Consider the following 24,898-nt stretch of genomic DNA (forward strand, 5'->3'; position numbering starts at 1 on the left):
GCACCTGGCCCAAGGTAGCCATTACCCTAGGATCCTCTGCCCGGTGATTCTACCAGTTTCGATGAGCTTCGGATCCTTCCCTAGCATCCTCTTACAACATGACCGGTGTCCTCGTGACCAGGCTTAGTCTGCGATCGATACTTTGTATTACTCTACATAAATTACAGCAATTTTAGTCAAGCCTGCAGTACTGCCGGGGTACACCACTGTAGTCCTCACTTTTGGCCCTTGGCCACTAGCAAGATGTCCAACTAACGCTAAGTGCTCCTTGCTCCATCACTGTTGGCCAGACAGGTGGTTAGATTTGCATGGTTACATTTTCTAAATTATGTCTGACATCTCAATTTAGGTGCCAGGATACAACGTTCAACCATAAGTCCAATAGCAATTAGCAACTGCACCACTACCAGTACACGGGAATCAATTCTAGGGGTGAACATCCACCCTAATATCCCAGTCTCAAAAGTTCTCCCACCACGATGCGTCCTCCAGTTCGGCTACCATATCCTCTCCCAGTTGCTTGACCTCCTGTTGAATTCGGTGATACTGCTTCATTGCTGTCCAGGGCTCTTCCCTCACTTTCAGTAGATGTTCCAGCAGTTTAGGTATTCACTTCCCCTCGGGAATCAGATATCTCAACATGTCCTCCGTTAGATCATCGGTTATGCTCATCTACTCCCTATGGGGAGTCCGGATGTGAGTTATTGCCGAATGTCCGATTGTCATTGGGGCCCGGGGGTGGAAGCAGAAACTCGAGTTGATCACTGGGCAGTGGATGTTACCGTACTGTATTGAGGTTTGCTGGTGGTCACGCAGTATTCCCCTTCTCCACGATGTGCCATCTGCATCGCAGGCACTGGAAATTTCAAGTTTAGGGTGATATTAAAACCATGCGCGGTTCTCGTCCCTATCCCTATGGGATGTGGACAGACAACATTATTCCCTACACCCAGCCAGCGAGATCCCGCAAGGAGGGAATCTCTCTGGGTCTCGTATTTGAGTACGAGGTAGTACTTTGGCCAGTTGCTATCTCCCATGGTCCCTGTACTGTTTACCCCGAGAGGGGTTTGGATGCCCCTGGTTCTTTAGTGTTTTTCTCGCATGTTGGTTAAATTCAAATCTAACTTAAAATTCCATTTAAACATTGCTTTGCTCAATATGATTTAGAAGTCAGCAAGCTCATTATAGCTAACAGCTGTAATTCCTTCATAGATGCTGACTGGCTCGACACAATTATTCCAGCAATTCAATTTTTTTTAAATTAATAGTTACAATTGAATCAGTGAATCTGGCTGTGCAGTTCAGCCACGAAGCTAGCCAATGTGCTCATGTACACTTAATGGAGTCTAACTACCTCTCTCGTTCAGGATACAAATAATGAACAGGTTACTCAAAATGGGAGCCTACAGTCAACATTCACATTGTTTAGTTTAGTTTAGTTTAGAGATACAGCACTGAAATAGGCCCTTCGGCCCACCGAGTCTGTGCCAACCATCAACCACCCATTTTATACTAATCCTACACTAATTCCATATTCCTACCACATCCCCACCTGTCCCTATATTTCCCTACCACCTACCTATACTAGGGGCAATTTATAATGGCCAATTTACCTATCAACCTGCAAGTCTTTGGCATGTGGGAGGAAACCGGAGCACCCGGATAAACGCACGCAGACACAGGGAGAACTTGCAAACTCCACACTGGCAGTACCCAGAATTGAACCCGGGTCGCTGGAGCTGTGATGTTAGACAATTTAATAACAAATAACTTGAATAAAACTTAATCCAACAAGTAACTGCATACAGATAGAATAGGGGTTATAAAGTTAGAATTAAATGGATAATACTGACGCTAGCTTTATGCATGACTGCTTTAAGTATCAAGGGAACCTTCATTGCCACGCATTGAAACTTCGGGCATTGTTGTTCCCCATTCCTAACTACCCTGAGCTACTCCTTAGGCATACTAGTTTGTTAACCATGACATTTAATGTTCCCCGCGCCCAATCTCAATTGGCATCGCTTGAGTTTTTATAGAACTGGCGTTGTTGGGCCCCCAGTCAACCGACTTGGTTCCTTCCACGATTGTGGCTGCCAAGACGTATCAGCAGTACTGCGGTTTATATGGTCCTGTAAAGAGAGTACGCCGGTCGTCACCAGTTAGTCCTTATTATTCTTTGCGTTTCCATACTCCTTGACTGTGTCCAGTGTTTCCACCGGCCTTCCCTTCAATATCCACACATACAAGTATTTCTGGTCATTGGGACCTCGTAAGGGCCTTGCCAGAGAGGTTTTGCAAGTAGGACCCTAACAATCACTTGATCCCCTACTCCTGGCAACTTTTCCCTGTCCTTTCGAATTACTTCCAAGTTCTGATGTTCCCTACTTAACCACATTTGAATTGCGTCTTCTTTAACTAGCTGAAAAAGTTTGAAAGGTTAAAATTGGGTTTCTAAAACTTCTACAAGGCTGCGGACTTACTTTATTTTAGAAACAAACTGGAGCTTCATCCCCGGTAGCCAGTAGTTTGTGCCAGTATGTCTTAGCTTTAAAATCGCACTGAAAATCACAAATTCAAGCACACAAAATCATGCGCCCAAATAAAATTAATAAATCCAGACACACAGACAGAAAAGAGTAACATGTGCATTTAAAGGGAGGGAAACAGAAATAAATCAATTACACCAACGATCCCAATTCTCTTATCTTCAAATGTCTTGCACCAACTATAATTAGAAACTAAAGGAAAAAGATAAACTCTCACAAGCAGACAAACTCCAAGAGGTTATGCAGCAGCCTTTCACAGTCATTTTTTGATGAGTATTCTGAACTAGCTGATATGCGTCCCCTTTTCTGAGGCCCATAGCCCTAGTTACCCGAGTCTTCATTTCGTCCCAGGTGCCTCGAGCCATTCTCCCTTCCTCTGGTAAGGCTGAGTAAATCCTTAAGCTTACTGCATAGTCTATCCTGGTCTCGCACTGCAGAATCTGGTAGGCGGCTTTAACATCGTCTCACTCCTGTTCAGCTTCACCACACCTCCGCTTCAACAATCTCTCGTCCGTCTCCCTCTTTTCCCTTTCACTTGATATATCTGCACAATATGCCTTCAGGAACTCCACTTTCCCAGCCCACCCACTTGTCTCTTCTATTTGTCTGGATCATTCCTCCCCTTGTTTATCCCTTTTTGTAATTGACTCTTTGTCCTGTTAACAATGGCACATCTATCATCCTTCTCTTTCCTTAATTTACCACAATTCTAACTCCAACTGTCTACACTTTTCCTCCTGCTGCTTGCACTTAGCCTGATACGCCAACAGCCAAACTGCTTTCATTTGTCTGTCTTTACATGTGGACCCCTGCATCTACTCTTTTGCCTCACTGACAGGGTCATCTGAAATTTGTACCCTATAAATTTCACTACCACCAAACAAAGCAAGTTAGAAAGCAATACTTTCTAACAACTTAAACACTCCTCTTTATTGTAGCATCTTCTAGGTTCTTCTTTTAACTTACACCAATTTAATACAACTTCTCTCAGACGCTTCACACACATTCACATTTACCATTCAACAACTTCCGAACACACAAAGAGACCAAACACCAACATAGACTTACACACACACACACACACACACGCACACACACACACACACACACACACAAGTTGTCTTTCGTTTGTTCTTTCAGCAGTATTCTAGACCAGTGTGGTACATCCAATGTAATTTCGACCAATCATTTCCTGAAACTTGCTTCTATCTCTGGGCTTGTTTCTGGACTCACTGTTAATTTGTTTCTGCCTTTGGGAATGTTTGTGGACTCGCCGGCAGAGGCCCATATAAGAATTGATTATGATCATAATTGCCTTATCCTTCCGACCTTTCTTTTGGCCCTTCCACCATGCTCTTTATGCTTCTGGGGGGGTCATTAGATTTCCACCCACCTTTTTTTCATTTTACTGGTCAAATTTTCACATTCATCTGCTGTAAACCTGGTAAGAGACCTCCTCCGGTCCTAGGCCTTCTGCACTACTGGTCATTCTATCAGAGTGTGGTTGGTCTGCCCAAGCAGTATTGACCTGCGGGATGCCCTTTAAATCCCCTACGCGATATATGGACCTATGGGATACCCTTCAAATCCCCTGAGCAGCTCGATCTCTTGTGAAGGTCTGCTTTGCGGTCTCTCTCAGCTCGGTCTCCTGCATGGTAACGACCTTCGTGATATCTCAATCTCTTGTATGGCTTCACCTACTATGTGACTCTGCATTGCGGCTTTCTGAGCGCGCTCTCTGCCCGGTTCTCTCAACTCGCGACCTACTACCCTGGCGCGCACTTTGATCGCTTGGCACTCGAATCACCAGGCGTTGGTTCTTTGATACACACTTAAAGTACCAGTCCCGCGACTGTGAGGTAGACCTTTCCTAACTATGGGTGGTAAAATAAAAGGTACTCACCCCTTGATTGGTCTCCTCATTATTGCGCTACTGATGTGGTGTATCCTGCTGACTATGCCAAATGCAAGGGTGAGGGCTTGCCCCGGTACTCAAAAACGCTTCGAGAGTATAATGTCTTATTCAAACAAGCGATCTTTTATTACGAGCATACAAGGAGAAGTCCTACTCTCACGAATGATTGTAGGGGTTCTGCTAGTACCTTGTTCCAGTAGTCATTTTATACAGTTTTCCAGGAGGTTTACTTGATAAATTGTTCCTTAATTACATCATCTCCCATCTATTGCCTTCCCTGATCACATCCTGCCTTGGTTATATTATTCACCTCGTCATCCTCTTGATTACCCTATTCATAGGATTCTTCGGCTATTCATATAATTCGGGTGTCTCCCTTCTAGCCTTGTTTCCTTCTGCTTAAGTATTCATATAATTCGTCTGTCTAGCAGGCAAGCTTTCTCAAGTTACTGGGACCTAAGTTATGCCAAGTATCCCATGGTTCCCTATGCCAGTCTTGACAGTGAGTCGCAGCAGGCTGTTTGACCCCTGGGACCTTCGCAGCCAAGCACTATTCTGTCTTTACCCAATGTCCACATAAACTTCCAATAAGGATCATTAGATATTGATCGGGAGCAGAAACCTGAGGCCAATTGTACTGTCCCTATCACCCCAGTTTTGATCAGCTAACTCTGTCCAGGCTGGAAATCAAACCTGGCATCTTCCTGGTCTGTATAGATTAGATACACACTACTTAACTAGATGAGCGTCTATTGTTTATAGAGGCAGCTTTACTTCTTAGGGTATATTTTCAGAATGTATACTACTGCAAGGTGCCTCACTTGGCAGCTGTGCACATCGGCAAATATTGCTCGGAGGCCCATGATTTTCTGATTGTGTACTGCCAATGGGTGAGACTCCTCACCTGTACTTCTTTTAAGAAAAATTGGCAATGCTTAATACTTACATGTCATTTTCCAAATGGAGTGCCTGCACTTTTGTATTCTGGTCTGTATGTGGCTGTTATTTACATGAGCTGTAAATATATACCTAAAGAAAGTAAGAACAGTGAATAGAATTTAAAGGAAAGAGTTATTGAAAGATTTTAACTGATTTGGTTTAAAGCAAACATGGCACCACAACTTTTTTTTTTGAATACAGACTAAATTAGTGGAATTCTGTGACCACATTGATGTTCTGTTTATTTGATATAAAGGGTGTACTTATAAATGCATGCAACTGCCTGGAGTCTCAGCTGTCAGCCATGTATGTCGAGAAGTTGTTGACACGCTACCAATGATTTTCTGTCAGTTTAATTTTATTACTTCAATCCATTAGTTTTAATACATAGAAAATTGTGAGCAGTGCACCTGAAATTTCCCAATATATGTGATCTGGACTGAGGCTGTTCACTAGTAGTGCACATTGCAAAATGGAGCCTATAAAGTAATAGAAAACAGTTGTTATTCTGGTTGTTTATGCCAGCCCTAATCGTACACATGAAAACATAACTATGGGCTGGATTTTATGGGCCCCCCTGCTCCAAGGCTGGCTTGGAGGCGGGGTTGGGGGTATGGAATATCGCGACAGGTGGCAGTAGGCCCGTCACCCAATGATCTTCCCAGGGGTGGGATAGGCCGACGACGGCCTAATTCAGGTCCTTAAGCCGCCTATTAACGGCCCATTAGGGGCCTCTTCCCACCGCCACTGGGATCTTACCAGCGGTGGGGGTGGGGAGAGGGGCATGTGCTGCGCGTGGAGGACACCTTGTAAAATGAGGCGCCCTCCCTGCAGGCTTGGGGAGAGGGGCCCCTCCTCTGTGGGCAAAGTGTGGCCCGCAGAGGACCCCATGGGAACCAATTCACCCCCTGTCTTTAAAGGGACGGGGATCCCGCCTCCTAAAACAAAAAGAATGAAGGATCGCTCTAAGGGCCGGGAAAATGCAAAGGCGGGGAACCGCGCTTTTTCAGCCCGGCACCAGGAGCCCCGCCTTTTCCACCCGGCAGCGGGCGCCCCGCCTCCAGCACATGAAAATAACTAGCAACACAACTATTGTACTCTTATATTGCAACTGGCCAGGAAAGTCTTAATCATCAAATTCCTAGTCTAACCAGGATTAATTCAATTATTTCAGTAATTTTTGCCATTGAGGCTAACATTTTTTTTCACATCAATATACAATAGTTTTATGTGCATTGATGTGAAAGTGGTGGCATAATTTGGTAATCAAGATGATGAGCTGACTTCTTAGTACTCAGATAGAGGTGAGAGACCACTTCTTTGTACGAAATGTAGTTTACCTCCAGCCTATTGCATAGTCCAATTTCAAATAGCTTTATTATAGTTTTAATGATGGAAGAAAGGCAATATGCCATTTGCTCAATCAGAATAATACAAGTTAACCATCAGGACAGTCGAACTTTGTGCGAAGAACAAGCACAGACATCTCTCTTCAGGTTGGGTAAAGTGTGATGCACAGTGAAATGCAGCTGGCAGTATAACTCAGGTCTGTCGGAGGTGGTTTATGCTTTGTGAATACCTTATGAGACTGGCAGCTCTATAGTATAGTGTCAGCCTGAAACAACTACACATATTTTTCCAGTTTTTAAAAGTTACAAGAGGTTATTGTTTAAATGAATGCTGCTGAAATAAAAGCAAAAACTGAAGGGCAGTTCTAATTTACCTGGCTTTTGGTGTATCATACAATGGAAGTTCACAACAAATAGCTCTTTATGCTGTACTGATTGACAATACAGATGGTACTTCTCATTAACAGGTATACTTGTGAATCAACACATCAGACCTGAATTTTACCTCTTCTGATTTGGTACACAGAAGATGAAGATGAAAATCTACCCCCCTACATTTTGGAGATTGAATTTTGGTGTTTAAAAATGTTGTATTCATTCAGGTCAACATATGCATTACCAATCAGATAGAAATAATGTCAGGATTTTTTTTTTGCTGGCCTTGATTTGGCTACTTGCTAGAATAACATTCCCTGCTGAGTTTCCCTTCTCGGTGACTTAACTTTCTGCCTCTGAATCTGCTGTCCATACCATGTGTTGTAACTGTTGTGTCCTGTTTGCCATCTGCTGTTACTACATTTTTTTATCCTATAAAATAAACGAATTGTGGACCTGCACTTAGTCATGACAGCAGGGAACTTACGAAAATAATCTGGTTATCACTATTTTCTCTACAATCATATAGTTGAAGCACTAAACATGTATGACACCATCAGATCTGGTAGAAGCATAATAATCAATGAAACTGTAATCTCCATAAGAATGCAAGAATTTTTAGCGAAGACTGTTTGGCCCAAAAATTCGGTACCTTTTTCATTGATTTCAACTCTGCCTACCCAGTTGTAGTGTATTTTTCCAGGAGATGGGGAACTAAGACTTTTCCGTTGGAATAAAGACCACATGCTGACTGTATCATTTATAACAATCTAGAATTTTTCTTGCAAATAAACAGTCAATAGTCAAGCAAAGACAACATTTTGGTGACGCGGTTGGGTTAATAACATTAGTGAGAGGATTGTGGATGATTTAGAAATGTAAGATAAATTGAAGAGGTATGAATTTGATTAGCTCCTGTAAGTTGTGCAGCCTTCATTCAGCCACAGCTCATTGCATGTCTGATATGAGTCAGTGGGGGTGAAATTGGTCTTGGACAGTAGTGCAAAATGGGCAATAGCAAATTACGGGTTTTACACCATGCCCCGGTTCTTTTTTCGGTTGACTTCAATCAGGAGGCTGCTGATTCACCATTGTCTGTTTTATGCTGCTGTCCAAGACCATTTTCAATCCAGTCTTTCCTTTGTAACATTTTACATCCAAAGCAATTACTGATATTAAACCAGCTAAGCAGAAGAATTAAGCATAACCTATTCAGGATGGGAGAGCCTCTGACAGTGGCTGTTTCTTAAAAGTTAGCAAGTTATAGAACATAGAACAGTACAGCACAGTACAGGCCCTTCGGCCCACGATGTTGTGCCGAACCTTTAACCTACTCTAGGAACAAACTACCTACATACCCTTCATACTACTATCAGCCATGTACCTATCCAAGAGTCGCTTAAATGTCCCTAATGTATCTGCTTCTACTACCGCTGCTGGCAGTGCATTCCACGCACCCACCACTCTCTGTGTAAAGAACCTACCTCTGACATCTCCCCGAAACCTTCCTCCAATCACCTTAAAATTATGCCCCCTGGTGATAGCCCTTTCCACCCTGGGAAAAAAATCTCTGGCTATCCACTCTATCTATGCCTCTCATCATCTTGTACCCCTCTATCAAGTCACCTCTCATCCTTCTTCGCTCCAATGAGAAAAGCCCTAGCTCCCTCAACCTTTCTTCGTAAGACATGCCCTCCAGTCCAGGCAGCATCCTGGTAAATCTCCTCTGCACCCTCTCTAAAGCTTCCACATCCTTCCTATAATGAGGCGACCAGAACTGAACACAATATTCCAAGTGTGGTCTAACCAGGGCCTTATAGAGCTGCAGCATAACCTCGCGGCTCTTAAACTCAATCCCCCTGTTAATGAAAGCCAACACACCATATGCTTTCTTAACAACCCTATCAACTTGGGTGGCAACTTTGAACGATCTATGGACATGGACCCCAAGATCCCTCTGTTCCTCCACACTACCAAGAATCTTGTCTTTAAGCCTGTATTCTGCATTCAAATTCGACCTTCCAAAATGAATCACTTCACACTTTTCCAGGTTGAACTCCATCTGCCACTTCTCAGCCCAGCTCTGCATCCTGTCAATGTCCCGTTGCAACCTGCAACAGCCTTCCACACTATCCACAACTCCAGCAACCTTCATGTCATCGGCAAACTTGCTAACCCAGCCTTCCACTTCCTCATCCAAGTCATTTATAAAAATCATAAAGAGCAGAGGTCCCAGAACAGATCCCTGCGGAACACCACAGGTCACCGAACTCCAGGCTGGATACATCTTCTATGGGCCAGCCAATTCTGTATCCAGACAGCCAACTTTCCCTGTATCCCATGCCTCCTTACTTTCTGAATGAGCCTACCATGGGGAACCTTATCAAACACCTTGCTAAAATCCATATACACCACATCCACTGCTCTTCCTTCATCAACGTGTTTTGTCACATCTTCAAAGAATTTAGTAAGGCTTGTGAGACATGACCTGCCCCTCACAAAGCCATGCTGACTGTCTCTAATCAAACTGTGCTTTTCCAAATAATCATAAATCCTGTCTCTCAGAATCCTCTCCATTAATTTGCCCAATACCGACGTAAGACTGACTGGTCTCAGTGCTGCAGTGGAAGCTCAGACAGAGGTCCTGAGATTCATTCTTGCTGCCTTGCAGGCTCAGACTTCTGCCATTTTGGGTGGGGGTCTCAGTGCTCAGAGGGGCTTGCAGGCTCTTACAGCAGTCCAGCAATCTGTGCTGCAACAGATTACTAGGATTACTGAGATGCCATGCTGTGGGACTGGCAGTGGCTCCATGAAGCACAAGCTTCTACCCTTTCTCAGGGTGGCAACCTTTGTGCTCCCACCGTTGCCACTCTGCCAGTGCCCTTCTGTTGCCTCTCACCAGCCAGCCCAGACTGCTGCCACCTATGCCAAGCTGGTGCATTCCGAAGCCAGACCCTCAAGGCCCAGAGTAGCTCGACGGCAACCTGCAAAGTCATCTGCAGTTTCCTCCAGTGAAAGTCAGTTTCCTTCCACCAACCATGATGCAGCCACTGGGGTAGCATTATGTAGGAGCACTAGGACAGACAAAGTAACTGCAAGACAGGCACTAAAGGTACGGACAAGGGTGAATAGTTCTGTATTTTTTGTAATGTCGATGTTTTTCTGGATAAAGTTGAGTGAAGGATTTTGTTGTTAGCATTTATTGATTGATGTTGGCCAAGGAGACTTGGTGATGGGGAGTCTGATATGGACATAAGATTAGGGAATGACGGGGGAGTTCCCATTAACTGAAGCAAAGCCTCAAAATACAGTCCCTCTTGCTGTATCCAATTATATGGGGTGCATGTGGTCTCCTCTCTGCCTCTTCCTCTTCTTCCTCCTGAGGTGCCCTTTGAATCCCAGGAGGAAGTGGCTGGACCTTCAGAATGGCTAGGTCATGGACGATGCAGTGTGTCTCCACAAACATGGATACCTTCTCTGGCGCATAATGTAGAGAGCTGACTGAAGTGGCCTAGGCAGAGAAATTATTGTTTAAGGAGGCCTATGGCTTGCTTCATGGTGTTGCAGCTCACTTCAAGGCTCTCATTGAAGGCCTTCTGACCTCGCATGATGGGATACTGGAAGGGAATCACCAGCAATGTGTGGAGAGGGTAGTCCTCATCGCCAAGCAACCATCCTCAGATCTGATGATGGTAGATCATGCAGACTGGCTCTGGATAATGGGTGCTGACAGGATAGCAGGCATTCACTGAGATGAACATCTTGGTGTGGTGGCATACCAACTGCTTGTTCAGAAAGTGGTATCTCTTGCTGTTGCAGTATTGCTCTCCAATGATGGGGGACCCACAGAGCCACGTGCATGCAGGTGATGGCGCCCTGCTCCATCGGGAAGCCCGCTATCCTGATGAATCCACGTGCCCTTTCATCCCGTTGTTCCCTCCACTGTGATATGTAACTGTGAGATGTTCCTTACGTTACGGAAGGATCCACTGGCATAGAATGTTAGGCCAATGATGACCTTCACAGTCACTGGCAGGGCTGTCCTCACTGATTTTTTGGCTCCAGGTAAGTGTGAAGGAGGTGGCAAAGCTGCATGATGACCTCCTTGGTGAAATAGCTGCACCTCAGGCACTGCTCCTGCCTTATGGCTAAGAATGAGTGGTGCTCCTGGAATACCATTTGGGAGTAGGGCCTTCTATGGAAAGGCTTCCTTCGCCCCCCTCCCCCCCTCCTTGCAGAGCTTCCCCTGTCTGCCTCCTCCTCTCCATGTCCTGCTCCTGTTGCAGACCAATTTGTACTGCAACAACTGCACCCATAACTGTGAAAGAGACTGGTCATTCCTCCTTTACTATGGGCAGCAAATACCTCAAAATAGCTCCAACAACTCACCACAGTGCTTCCACAAACTGTATCTTAGCAAAAGTAAGGCAAAAACACCTCACCTGCGACTTGTTGAGTGGCCCTTTAAATAGCCCCAGAACAGGGTCCATCTTGCTTCATAATGATTGTTGTTTCAGGAGTGATTTACAAAGACACTGACTGCACATGCATTGACCAAATTGGGGATACTGGTATTGCATCAGCTAGTTCAGCTGAGTTATGTTATGATATAATGATTCACACCCTTCTGACGCAGCCTGGGGACACACCTGCGTGCACCCCTCCTCTGCAGAAAGTGGCCATCAGTACACCGCGCACCCAGAAATCGGCAAAATGTCTTTCTAGTGCAGCACCCACATCAATTTCATGCCCCAGAACTGTCCACAATACTCCAAGTATGGTCTGGTTTAGTTCTGTGTTCAGTTAGCTGATGCTTTACCGAGAGTCTATCACATTGTTTTTTTTCCTGAAATGAGAGCAACTTTAAAGCAGTAGGGTTGCAAAAACAGGCTCCTTCGAAATAGCCTTGCATTCTAGATTTATGAATTTCTCCATAAATGTTAAGGGACTGTGGTCAATATAAACTATAGTCTCCCTATATCCATTTTGGACATAGACCTCAAAGTGTTTGAGAGCCAGTAACAGTCCCAAAGTTTCCTTTTCCACAGTGGAGTATCTCTTTTGGTGTCACTTTATTTTTTTGGAGAAATACCCAACTTGTCCGTCAACGCCTCATTCATCATCTTGGAGCAGGACAGCACCTACCCCTATGTCACTAGCATCAACTGCCACTTCAAATGGTTTATTAAAACTTGGAGCTGCCAGCATTGGTTCATGGGTTAAGATTGCTTGCAGCCTTTCGAAAGGTGTTTGGCATCTTCCTGATCACACTACCTTTGCTCTTTTCTGTAGTAAGTCGGTCAGTGGGGCAGCTATACTGCTGAAGTTTGGGATGAACTTGTGGTAAAACCCACACATCCCCAAAAATCGCATTATTCCCTGTTTGGTCATGGAGACGGGAACATCGATCAGTGCCTGTATCTTTGCTGCTCTGGGAAGCATTTGCCCTTGACCTACAACATGCCCTAAGCAAGTTACCTGAGCTTTAGTGAACTCGCTCTTTGCAAGATTTACCACTAAGTCAGCCGACTGTAATCTTCAGAAGAGGGCTTCTAACTGGTCACTGGTCTAGGTGGTTCCCCCCAGGTGTCACTATACACTAACAGATTATCCAGGTACACTACACAGTTGGGTAGGCCAGCTACTACCTGGTTCATCGCCTTTGGAAGGTGGCTGAGGCATTTCTTAATCCAAATGGCATCACTCGGCACTAGAATAAGCTGTCTGGGGTGACAAAAACTGAGATCTCTTTAGCTTGGGGTGTTAAGGGAACCTGCCAGTATCCTCTTAACAAGTCTATCTTGGTTATGTAGGTGGCATTTCCTGCTCTATCAAGACAGCCTTCCAGGTGGGGAATTGGGTAGGAGTCAGCTCTGGTCACTGCATTAACCTTCCTGTAATCAATACAGAACCTTGTTGAGCCATCGTTCTTGGGTATCAGCACAACTGGGGAACTACAACTGCTCTGGCTGGGTTCAATCAGCTTGTGCGCCAGCATATACTGAATTTCCTCCCGAACCTGGGTCAATTTCCTGGGACCTAGGTGATAGGGATTTTGTTTGATAGGAGGGATCGCTCCTCATCCACATCGTGTACTGCTAGGGTTATGGACCCTGGTTTGCCCCTGAAGATCTCTTTAAATGCTGTGAGTAACCTTGTTAGATCTCCTCTCTGTTCTGCATCTAAATAGGAGAGTATGGTGTCCAATTTCCCTAACATTTCAGTGTTAGCTAATCAGACAGCAGGGGGTTTGATTTGCGAATCCTCCAGGCCTCCCTTTAACTCATCCTCACTGTCCCTTTTGTTCTCCTCCCTCCTGACTGCCTAACAGACCTGTGCTTGTTTTGTCCCCTTTCGTTTTCGGCAGGGGCCTCACACAATCCACCAGCACTCTGCTGAATGGTTCCCCAAAAGCCGGTATGAGAATTAGGGGTGCAGGTTTTATTGCAAGTTAGGACTTCCCCACAACCTGGCACATATGGCAAGTTTTATGGAACTCCACCACATGCTTGTGGAGTTGTGGCCAGTCAAAATACTGTCTTTTGCAGGCTTGGATTTTTTGTATACCGACATGTCCAGCCTTTGGAAGTTCAGGGCTATTCTCAATATTTCCTTATGGTACCTTGGTGGCACCACTATCTCGTGGACCACTGTCCACTCTTTGTCCGCAGGTCTATGAGGATGTTTCCATTTCCTCATCAACATCTCATTCTTTTAACAGTAGCACTCGGACTCCCTCTGTTTCATCTTCAGTTTGGACAGTCTGTGCTAACTTTTTTTAAACACTGGGTCGGTTTGCTGAGCCTCGAAGACCTGCTGAAGACTTCCTTTGGGCCATCTAACTTCCAGAAGAAGGTTTTGGAATAGCAGACAGCAGGGTCATCCGTCTGCAGTACCAGTTCAGCCTCCTCTGATGGAGCTTGTTTGGCCATGGAACAGGTCACCAGACAGTCAGTGAAAATGCTGGGGACCTTCTTCCGTAACTGCTCTGTCTCCCTGACCTCTTTCAGTCTCTCTAAAATCACTGGGGAAGCTACCACCTTCGCCCCCGCCAGATCATTACCAAGGAGCATAGGTAATAGGGAAAATCTCCATGCTTACTGGTCCTGAAACAAGGTCGCATTCCAAGTTCACTCGATATAAAAATATGGACATATACCTCCCCCCCGATACCGTTGACTAATATCCTAGCATTCAATGGATTCTCTAGGGGAAAAGGTCGTGCCTTTCCGAGCAGAAGGGATTGGCTGGCCTTTGTATCACTAAGTATGACTATGGGCTTACTTGCCTCACTTAAGGGGTATGGTATCACTTTTTCTCTGGACATAAACTCCTGGTAACTCTCAGGGCCAGTGTGAAGTTCTCCTGCCCTCACAGAGGTATATTTACTGGGTCTTACTGCCACAGTTAAAGCCACAGCCTGCTCTGCTGTGCTTTCCATCAAGGCCCCTGTTCCAGCACTAATCTGGTGTACCATGACTAAACCTATGGGTTTTCCCTGTAGCTTCCAGTAGTCAGCTAGAAGGTGACCTGCCTTGTTAAAATGGAAACAAACAGGCCTATGGGCACCAATCCTGTTCTCAGCACCTTCCTTTTTGGCCTGAGAAGGGTTCCCTACATTTCTAGCTTTCCTTTCTCGCCCATGGCTGTTTATCCTCCAATCACCCTCCCACTTTCTATCCTTTTCAGGTTTTTGGAGACCAGTGAAGGGTTTCCCTTGGGACAAGGGCTTATGGACAAGCATATATTCGGACATGATTACTGCTTGCCTGGCCCTTGGAACCTTTTGTTCCTTCATGCGGGTTCTAATGGAAAGGGGAAGTGAGTTTTTGAACTCCTTGAGAAAGGTCACCTCTCAGATGTTTGCATAAGTGGGCTCTATCTTAAGTGCCCTTATCCATTGGTCAAAAGTGAGTTGTTCTTTCAAACTCAATGTAAGTTTGTTCTGGCTGCTGTTGGAGAATTTGGAACTTTTGGTAGTACATCTCCGGTACTAGCTCATATGCACTTAGGATAACATTTTTGCTCATCTCAGTCTGATAAACTCTCATCAGATAACAGTGAATAAATCTCGTGGGCTTTTCTTGTTAATTTGCTCTGCAGTAGCAGAGTCCAGCCTTCTGCTGGCCACTTCAACTGCTTTGCAAGCTTTTCTAAAGAGATGAAAAATGCTTCCACATCCCTCTCACTGAACTTCGGTATCAACTAGGAGAACTTTAAGTGCTCAGCACTTTGTCTTGAGCTATGGGTAGTTCCCTCACTACCTGTGCCTTCACTGAGTACATTGGGTCTTCCCCTACTTAGTTCGAGTTGCCTTAATTCCTTCCAGAAAGTTCTATCTTTTTCCCTTTCCTGAAACACTCCTCCTTCTTCTGGAATTCTCTTTTTCTTTTTCCTGGAATTCTAGCTCTAGTCTCCGCTCTTCTAGCTATATCTTGGCTAACGTTACTTTGTCTGTTTCAGATTCTAAGCCTGTCTCTGCTTCTTCAGTTTCAATCTCAAAATGATTGGCCACAAGTTTTAGGAATTCAGGTTTTCTAGCTTTTGGAGGGATAGTAATCTCTAAATGCCTAGCTACATTCCTTAACTCTTCAACAGACAGGGCTTTTAAACTGTCCCAAGTTACTTCACTCTGTTCCAGGAGGGTGCTGGCCTCGAATGTGGCCATTTTAGTACTCTAGCACTGAAAACCACAAGAAAAGCTGTATTGAAGTTTTAAGATTTTTGCTAGAGATCAATTTGGTTTCCTGCTTCCAATTTCACGTTCGCCCCTAAATTTCTGTTACCAGCAGGTGAGGAGGAGCCAAAGGGCTCCCCTCTCTTTGTTTGACTGCAACAGGGTTTATTTCTTTTTAAAAGTGAATGTACAATTCAGTAAGTGTTTCACTATTTACAAGCTATGTTCATAAAAGAACCAATCGGATAGGTTTTCTTGAGTTTAACAAAGAAAGAGTTTAGCTTTCCAGTACCTAAACCGATCTAGGTAAAATAATAATCTACGCTCCAACTTTCACATGCACACACAAATAGGTTACAGAGTGGGGAAGGATAGATTGGTCAGATAGTCTTGAGTAATAAAAAAAGAGTAAACAATCTGTGGATTTTGGTGTCTTGTTTGTCTTCTGCCTGAACTCGGTGGTCCTGAGACTTCTGGCTTGCAGAGCTGGCCAGCAGATTTGGGGTTTTCCTGGAGAAGAGTGATGCAGATGATTTCCTTCACAGGGCCTCTGTCTGCAGCAATGTTAGACTTAGGTGATCACAGCCAGCAATCAGGGGTTTGAAACTTGCCAGGTGGACTGTGGGAGGGGACTGGCAGGTGGGGGTGAAAAGAGAGAGAGAGAGAGAGTGAGAGAGGGTCTCCACTTGGATCTCTTCTGATCAATGTCCATTGCTTGTCTGCTGCAGAGAGAGAAAAGCCAGCCTGGAACACACAGATGGTGGGCTTGTCACATGATGGTATATTTTCTCTTGCAACTTAATTAGTTCATGTCTAGGACTCCCCTTCCCTGATTGGGGTCCCATGGTTTAAATGATTACATTTGGGTGGCCTGTCTCCACCAGTCTAATGTCCCAAAATTGCCTTTAATGTTTAATGTCTTGTTAAAGAAGACTGGCCTGGTCAGGCACTCCAAACTTCTTAAAGTCATTGTCCTGGAAGGGACTGGCCAGACATCCTGACTCCCTCTCAATGCAGTGGAATGCAAGGAATTTTGATGCAAATTTCAGTGGCCATTTTAGCTGCTAGCAGTCACTTTTTTTTGTTCTCTTTTCCATTTAAAAAATTTAATTCAGGTTTCCAGCCGATGGATTTTTTAAAATCTTCATTCGGCCTAGCGCGTGTTCATGACAAAGGGCTCTGGTGGAGTGATGGGCTGAGAGCATGAGAACAGCAGGTTTGGACCCCATGTAACCACTGCCACTTCCCCAGGGTGGCGCCTCAGCAATCCTAGTAATCTTTAAGAAGACATTGCTGGACTGCTATGACACCCTGCATGTCCCTTTCAACACTGGTATCTGCAGCCATGATGGCAACAGTCTCAGCTTGCATGGTAACAAGCTGACCTTGCATGATAGCAGTCTAAGCTTCCACTGCAGCACTCAGACATCTTGTGAAAGCTGTTGGTATTGCAATAGAAGCTGTGACATCGGCCAGCCGTTCAATCATCATTGGGCCCAAGTGTGCTAATGGAGTTGGCCACTACTTCTATGTTGGAAAAGATGGGCTCCAAGCTTTGTACAAAGCTCTGTGCCAAGTTGGTGCTGTACTCCATTCTCCTTGGCGTTGGCCGCAGGATTTCTGGCAGGCTTCCCAAAGCGCTAAGCATTTCACTCTGCATACCCATCAGCCTTATTCTGTCAAGTGCCCCATTGAAGTCCTCATCTGACTCTTCTGCAGCATAAACTCGTATGCAACCTGCTCTCCAGGGAGTTGGCACCTGCTGTATCCTTACCCCATGCCCTGGCTGCAGTCCTTTGTCTCACCACATGCAGATCCCGCCTCTAATCTTTCCTCCAAATTACAGTGTCTGTATCTGAGCTGGTGGCTGCGAGTGATGATGCTGTGTCTTCATCTTCACTGTCTTCTTGCTGTTCCTCCACTGCTTGGCCAGATTGGAGCTTATGGGTATCAGAAAGGAGAAAGGCACAAGAGTTTGATTGTGGTTTGGGGATGGGGGAAAGCAAGAGATGCATGCCTACACCATCTGCAGCTTGTAAATTGGAAGAGATTATGGGATGAGGAGGAAGTGGGATGTGAAAATTGAATTAGGTATGAGCTTACCATCATCTTTGACGGTTTCAGCCCCACCACTGTCAGCGAGCTGAGCAATTGCTGGTCCAATAATGGCAGCACCCTCTCCTCCACTGGGGTTAGGACATACAGGCATCCGACTCCTCTGGTTAGCTCTTGTCCTATGGTTGTGTTCCATCTTGTCCTGCAAAAGAAAGGGAGTGCATCAGTGAGTATGGTGCAATCTATTTGTGTGATGGTTGAACAGTTGGCAGTGTGCAAGATGTGAGTGTGAAGTTTGCAGCAGTGCTAATCCGGTGAGAGTCAGGTGATGCATATGCCTGGTTGGTATAGGTCCTGATTGATAGTAGGTGAGTGATAGGGATGTGGTGAATTCAGGAGCGTCTGAGGTTAATGGTACAGTTGGTAGAATATGGCATTTAAAGTTGCATTCACTGGGCTTAACCACTTGTATGAGTTCATTGAACTTTTTGTGGCATTGCATCCAGGTCCTCAGGGCTCTATCCTTGGCATTGACCTCCATGGCTATTTACTATTGCTTCCTTTTGAGTGTGCATCTGGAGGGTCTCCTGGCCCTTTGCAAAAATGGGACATTTCTCCAGCTTTTCACCTCCTTGACCAAGACCTCCAATCCAGCATCCAAAAACCTTGGAGCCGCTCTCTCCCATCTTGCGCCACTCCTCACTATTTCCCATGGCACAATGATCCCTGTGCCCATTTTCGGGGGCTATCCACTTTACACTACTCTGCCTATTGCCAGTCGAAGTAGTAGTCTGTAACAGGTGTAGATTTTAATCAGTGTATCTAATGATTAATAGGTCTTTGCAATCAGAGGAGCAACGTTCAGAATAGCAACTATGGGCTGGATTTTATGGGGCCCCCTGAAGTGGGGTAGGAGATGGGGGGGGCCCATAAAATAATGACGGGTGGCAGGGAGCAGACAGCCCAGTGCTGAGAGCCCCAGCACCTCCACAAGATCCTAGCCTATGATTTCTAAACGTCAGTACTGAAAGTTCATCCCAGTACTTAATGCCAAAGTATAGAGTTAAGGAAAATTATCTAAAGGGAACTAAATTGACTTTTATAATAGATTTGGTTTATTTCTTTGTATTATTTTTGTTTTACTTAAAGTAAAGGATGTTTTTCTGATTGAGTGGAGGAATCATGGGCCTATTTTCGTTTTGACTGTTCCAGTACAGAAATGCAGTGTTATGGAAACTTCTTCTGAACCTCTGGCTCTCTGAACGAATGCAGGCACAAACTAATTTCTATGGCAGCCCTCATTAAATAAAAAGGTTGAAGATAAAAGGTTGGAGAATTGCATTGCACAACGTCTACCTCATTTAATGTTGTTCTGTGATTTCTGGAGTGTTCCAACTGGAATTGAACTGGCAGACCAGTTGGAAGGTATGTAAATGAAATGGGAGAAGCTGTTCTCTGCTTCCTGATATTCTTTGGCTTATCCACTTACTTAGGGTTGGGCAAGAAATTGGTGTTGTGACCCCCAAAAACTGGAGTGACCATGGGCGGAAAAACTTAAGTAGGGCATTATTTTACAGATCTGTCTTTCCCGCCTTGACAGGGGTCACGCCCTCACTCACGGGAAACCTGGGCCATGTGAACAGCTCAGCACAGGGAATTCTGGCACTGAATAGGAGTAGTACACTTCAGTTCCACTGTTCCTGTCTTGTGCTGGTGCAGAAAATCCACCCCAAATTGCACAAGCAGGTTTTCAAATTGACTTTTGACCTCAGGAACTGCCAGGTATTTGGGTCAGGCTTGAATTATATCTGGGTATGATTTCGTGAGATTTTCCTGGAGTATTTTATACAGAAACGGCAGCTATGCAGTTTCATTTTTGCCGCATGCACCATTTTAATGTACTTGCACAAAAATGAAAGTGGCCTTTTCCCTTCGTACTGTGCTGCCAAAGAGAACTGTGAGGAAAAGCAGAGACAGAGCATCCCCTGCTGGAGATTTAGTACAACAGCTACAGCACTGTCGATCACAACCAGAAGTTATCAATGGTTGTAGGTTAGTTTTAATGTGGGGAATTTTAACATGGGTGAGCATATGAGTTGGGGCGCGAGCGTTGCAGGGGCGGGGGCGTTGAAATCTTGGAAAAATGAGAGTACACTGGGAAACCAGCTCCAACCGGTCGACTTCTGCATTTAACTGCAGCGTCTTAGGCAGTGTGCGAGCAACCGCCTCGAATGAGGTCGGTTGTCAATTTCAGTGTGTGAATAGGTCAATTACAGTGATGTTGATGTGAGTTTAGTAGTTTAATTTTGGCTCCATGGGTTTTCCGGGCTTCTTGGAATTGGCCAGTGAAAGCAAGGCGAGAAGAAAGAAGCAATTGAGGGGACTGAAGCCATGAACAAGGAAATACGCCAAAAATACTGAGACCTCAAAGCTGTTTTCTTACCTGCTTGTATTGAGAAATTACTTTACACACTTTGGAGGTTTGGAGGCCCGATCTGCATTTTGGAGCTCTATCAGATCAGCAGGGGTGGCACTAATGCTGTGTTACTTTGGAACTCAGATGACCAACAGCTGCACCAGGAATAGCAGGGCCTGCGCCAGCAACAGGGTGTTGCTCACACCTGTAGCTCTACAGGAGATCAGCAGAGAGGTGCCGCTCGCAGGATGCCATACCCGCTAAACAGGGTCTACAAGCAAAGGATATGCTTCCTCAACGTGTTGGAACACCAGTGTCTCAGGAGGCTGTGGGTTTTGTGTTAGGCAGTGACAGATGTTTGCACTCTGCTGGAACAAGATTTGTTGTCAAGTAGACCTGGTAGCCATGCTTCAGCAGTGACTGTCATAGAGACATAGAGTTATACAACACAGAAACAGGATCGCCCTCAACATCTTGGCCTCTGGATCCTTCTAGGGCTCTTCTGGAGAGATTTGCAGGATCTCGCAGCCAGCTGTCCACAAATACATTTGATTGTTTGCCAGGGCGAGCAATTTTGAAAACCTTGCCTATGATGATGCCCATGAGAATTGGTTCACAGCTCTAACTGGCTTTCCACAGGTACAGGGTGTCATTGACTGCACGTGTGTGTCAATTAAGACACCTTTAGATCACCCAGGAATATTCATCAACCACAAGGGTTTCCACTCCAATCAACATGCAGCTGGTGTGCAACCACAAAAAGATGATTATGCAGGTGTGCACAAGATTCCCAGGGAACTGCCACCTTGCCTAATCTCTTTACACCTTGAAGTAGTGTTACCAGTTGACAGCTCCTACATTCACTTAAAAAGTAGCTCCTCTCAGAAACTCAAGGCCCTGGAGTGATACAATGGATGCCAAATGACCACCAGATGTGTTGAAAAGGCCACCGGCATGTTGAAGATGCACTTCAGGTGCCCGGACAGATCTGGAGGTGCCCTTCAGTAAGTGTCTTCTTATTTGGTCAGTGCTCAGGGACAGGAGAGTCTGACTGCAGCTGAGGCAGGTAAGGGGACCCAGAGGGCAGGAGCCTCAGCCTTTGCGATTGTCCAACAGGTTTAAGGTTCTTTCGGCTTGTTTCGATGAGAGTGGGGGCTGCAGAGTGGATGAGCAACCTGACCATGGCACCATGGTACAGGAAGTCATTCAAGTGGAGGGAGAAAAAAGGAATGTAGTGGTAGTAGGGGACAGTATAGTTAAGGGGATTGACACTGTTCTCTGCAGCAAAGAGCGAGAGTCCAGACGGCTGTGTTGCCTGCCCGGTGCCAAGGTTCGGGACATCTGCCAAGGGCTGGAGAGGAACTTACAGTGGGAGGGGGAGGACCCAGTCATCGTGGTCAACGTAGGTACCAACGACATAGGCAGGACAAGGAAAGAGGTTCTGCATAGTTAGTATGAGGAACTAGGTGCCAAATTAAGAAGAAGAACCTCAAAGGTAATAATCTCTGGATTATTACCTGAACCACGTGCAAATTGGCATAGGGCAAATAAGATTGGAGAAATGAATGTGTGGCTCAAAGACTGGTGTGGTAGAAGTGGGTTCCGGTTAGTGGGGCACTGGCACCAGTACTGGGGAAAGTGGTGGCTGTACCGTTGGGACAGTCTACACCTGAACCGTGCTGGGGCTGGTGTTCTAGCGAGCCGCATAACTAGGGAAGTAGAGGGGGTTTTAAAGTGAGTAGTGGGAGCAAGGGATCAAATTTGGGAAGATATGGTAAATCAAGGCAAGAGAGAAAGGTACTAGTATGGGTAATGATAAACAGACTGTGACAGGAAAGGACAGAGCGTACAAATCTAAGAGTAAATCAACAGATAAGGCCAGAGGTTACAAAAATAATAAAAGGACACAACCAGAGGCACTGTATCTGAACGCACGTAGCATTCGAAACAAAACAGATGAATTGAGAGCTCAAATAGAAATAAATAAGTACGATCTGATAGCCATTACAGAGACATGGCTGCCGGACTTGAATATGGAGGATACATGGCACTTAGGAAGGACAGGAAGCTAGGAAAAGGTGGAGGAGTAGCTCTGTTAATTAATGCTGGTATTAGTGCATGGTGAGGGATGGCCAAAGTTCAGAAGACCAGGATGTAGAAGCAGTTTGGGTAGAGATGAGAAAGCATAAAGGCAAGAAATCACTTGTGGGAGTGGTGTACAGGCCACCTAACATTAAGCACACTCTGGGAAGGGGTATATAGGAAGAAATAATGGCAGCTTGTCAGAAAGGTACAGCGATAATTATGGGGGATTTTAAACTACATATAGACTGGAAAAATCAGATGGGCAGAGGTGGCCTAGATGAGGAGTACATAGCATGTTTTCCGGATAATTTCTTGGAACAATACATTCTGGAACCGACCAGAGAGCAGGCTATATTAGACCTGGTATTGTACAATGGGATAGGAATAATTAATGACCTCATAGTTAAGGCACCCCTGGGTAGCAGCAATCATAATATGATTGAATTTTACATTCAGTTTGAGTGAGAGAAGAGTGGGTCCAAGACGAGTATTTTAAACTTAAATAAGGGCAGTTTTGAGGGCATGAAAGCAGAGCTAGCCGAAGTGAACTGGCAAAACAGGTTAAGGGATAGATCAATATAGATGCAGTGGCAGACATTTAAGGGGATATTTCAGAATACACAGAATAGATACATTTCAACGAGAAAGAAAAATTCCAAGAATGGGACCCACCATCTGTGGTTAACTAAAAAAGTTTAATAGTATCAAACTTAAAGAAAAAGCCGATAATTGCGCAAAGATGGGGGGCAGGTCAGAAGATTGGACAGAATATAAAACAACAAAGAAGGACTAAAGGATTAATAAGGAAGGTAAAATTAGAGTACACGAGAAAGCTAGCCAGAAATATAAAGACAGTGAGTTTCTATAGATATTTAAAAAAGAAGAGTTAACAAAGTGAGTGTTGGTCCCATGAAAACTGAGTGTGGGAAATTAATAATGGATAATAACGAGATGGCAGATGAATTGAACAGATATTTTGCATCGGTCTTCATTATTGAGGTGGGGAAGTGGCATTATTAATCAGGGATAGTATCACAGCTGCAGAAAGGGAGGTCGTCGAGGAGGATTTGTCTACTGAGTCATTATGGGTGGAAGTCAGAAACAGGAAAGGAGCAGTCACTTTGTTGGGAGTTTTCTATAGACCCCCCAATAGCAACAGAGACATGGAGGAACAGATTGGGAGGCAGATTTTGGAAAGGTGCAGAAGTAACAGGGTTGTTGTCATGGGTGACTTCAACTTCCCTAATATTGATTGGAACCTCCTTAGTGCAAATAGTTTGGATGGAGCAGTTTTTGTCAGGTGTGTCCAGGAAGGTTTCCTGACTCAATATGTAGATAGGCCGACTAGAGGGGAGACTATGTTGGACTTGGTGCTTGGCAACGAACCAGGCCAGGTGGCAGATCTATTGGTGGGAGAGCATTTCGGTGATAGTGATCACAACTCCCTGACCTTTACTATAGTCATGGAGAGGGACAGGAGCAGACGGGATGGGAAACTATTTAATTGGGGGAGGGGGAATTACAATGCTATTAGGCAGGAACTGGGGAGCATAAATTGGGAACAGATGTTCTCAGGGAAATGCACGACAGAAATGTGAAGGTTGTTTAGGGAGCACTTGCTGCGACTGCTGGATAGATTTGTCCCGATGAGGCAGGGAAGGGATGGTAGGGTGAAGGAACCTTGGATGACAAGAGATGTGGAACAGCTAGTCAAGAGGAAGAAGGAAGCTTACTTAAGGTTGAGGAAGCAAGGATCAGACAGGGCTCTAGAGGGTTACAAGGTAGCCAGGAAGGAACTGAAGAATGGACTTAGGAGAGCTAGAAGGGGACATGAAAAAGTCTCGGTGGGTAGGATTAAGGAAAATCCCAAGGCGTTCTACACTTATGTGAGGAACAAGAGGATGGCCAGAGTGAGGGTAGGGCCGATCAGGGATAGTGGAGGGAACTTGTGCCTGGAGTCGGAGGAGGTAGGGGAGGTCCTAAATGAATACTTTGCTTCAGTATTCACTAGTGAGAGGGACCTGGTCGTTTGTGAGGACAGCGTGGAACAGGCGGATATGCTCGAACAGGTTGAGGTTGAGAGGGAGGATGTGCTGGAAATTTTGAATGATATGAGGGCAGATAAGTCCCCGGGGCCAGACAGGATATACCCAAGGATATTACGGGAAGCGAGGGAAGAGATTGCTGCGCCTTTGGTGATGATCTTTGCGTCTTCACTGTCCACTGGAGCAGTACCGGATGATTGGAGGGTGGCAAATGTTGTTCCCTTGTTCAAGAAAGGGAATAGGGATAACCCTGGGAATTATAGACCAGTCAGTCTTACGTCGGTAGTGGGCAAATTATTGGAGAGGATTCTGAGAGACAGGATTTATGATTATTTGGAAAAGCATGGTTTGATTAGAGACAGTCAGCATGGCTTTGTGAGGGGCAGGTCATGCCTCACAAGCCTTATTGAATTTTTTGAAGATGTGACAAAACACATTGATGAAGGAAGAGCAGTGGATGTGGTGTATATGGATTTTAGCAAGGCGTTTGATA

General features: G+C 45.1%; 1 protein-coding gene across 6 annotated transcripts in view; it reads left to right on the forward strand.

Annotated features, from left to right (window-relative positions):
- Window positions 1-24,898, forward strand: part of dgkb (diacylglycerol kinase, beta) — a 1,110,826-nt gene that overhangs the window by 272,433 nt on the left and 813,495 nt on the right. The window lies entirely within an intron of this gene.

This window comes from Heterodontus francisci, chromosome 2 (assembly GCF_036365525.1).
Source record: "Heterodontus francisci isolate sHetFra1 chromosome 2, sHetFra1.hap1, whole genome shotgun sequence".
In the NCBI taxonomy this organism is placed as follows: domain Eukaryota; kingdom Metazoa; phylum Chordata; class Chondrichthyes; order Heterodontiformes; family Heterodontidae; genus Heterodontus; species Heterodontus francisci.